Below are 1,002 nucleotides of genomic sequence, written 5' to 3'. Positions count from 1 at the left end.
GGCTAGGGTTCGAGTCTCCTGGTGGGAAAGTGTTCTAAAGTTGTATACTTCACTCTCGTGTTTAGAAGAGTTGTGCCTTAAGCATAGACACTGTGTCTTCCCATATTAACAGAGACTTGATGAAATTAATGTCTAAATGACCCCTCACTTGCTCTAGTGCTCTTGGGAGGTGGTGATCTTTGGTGTATTTAAATACTCCGAAATTACCATCTCTTTTAAGGGTCTGAGCAGGTGGTGGAGCTGGTTAAGGCGTACCAGTTATGACAGTTGCTGGAAGGCTTCTGTGCTGGCTAGGGTTCGAGTCTCCTGGTGGGAAAGTGTTCTAAAGTTGTATACTTCACTCTCGTGTTTAGAAGAGTTGTGCCTTAAGCATAGACACTGTGTCTTCCCGTATTAACAGGGACTTGATGAAATTAACGTCTAAATGACCCCTCACTTGCTCTAGTGCTCTTGGGAGGTGGTGTTCTTGGGATATTTAAATACTCCGAAATTACCATCTCTTTTAAGGGTCTGAGCAGGTGGTGGAGCGGGTTAAGGCGTACCTGTTATGCCAGTTGCTGGAAGGCTTCTGTGCTGGCTAGGGTTCGAGTCTCCTGGTGGGAAAGTGTTCTAAAGTTGTATACTTCACTCTCGTGTTTAGAAGAGTTGTGCCTTAAGCATAGACACTGTGTCTTCTTATATTAACAGGGACTTGATGAAATTAACGTCTAAATGACCCCTCACTTGCTCTAGTGCTCTTGGGAGGTGGTGATCTTTGGTGTATTTAAATACTCCGAAATTACCATCTCTTTTAAGGGTCTGAGCAGGTGGTGGAGCGGGTTAAGGCGTACCTGTTATGCCAGTTGCTGGAAGGCTTCTGTGCTGGCTAGGGTTCGAGTCTCCTGGTGGGAAAGTGTTCTAAAGTTGTATACTTCACTCTCGTGTTTAGAAGAGTTGTGCCTTAAGCATAGACACTGTGTCTTCCCATATTAACAGGGACTTGATGAAATTAACGTCTAAATG

This window comes from Procambarus clarkii, chromosome 32, assembly GCF_040958095.1.
Source record: "Procambarus clarkii isolate CNS0578487 chromosome 32, FALCON_Pclarkii_2.0, whole genome shotgun sequence".
NCBI classification, from domain to species: domain Eukaryota; kingdom Metazoa; phylum Arthropoda; class Malacostraca; order Decapoda; family Cambaridae; genus Procambarus; species Procambarus clarkii.
The sequence above is the reverse complement of the archived record's forward strand: the minus strand, read 5'-3'. Positions refer to the sequence as shown.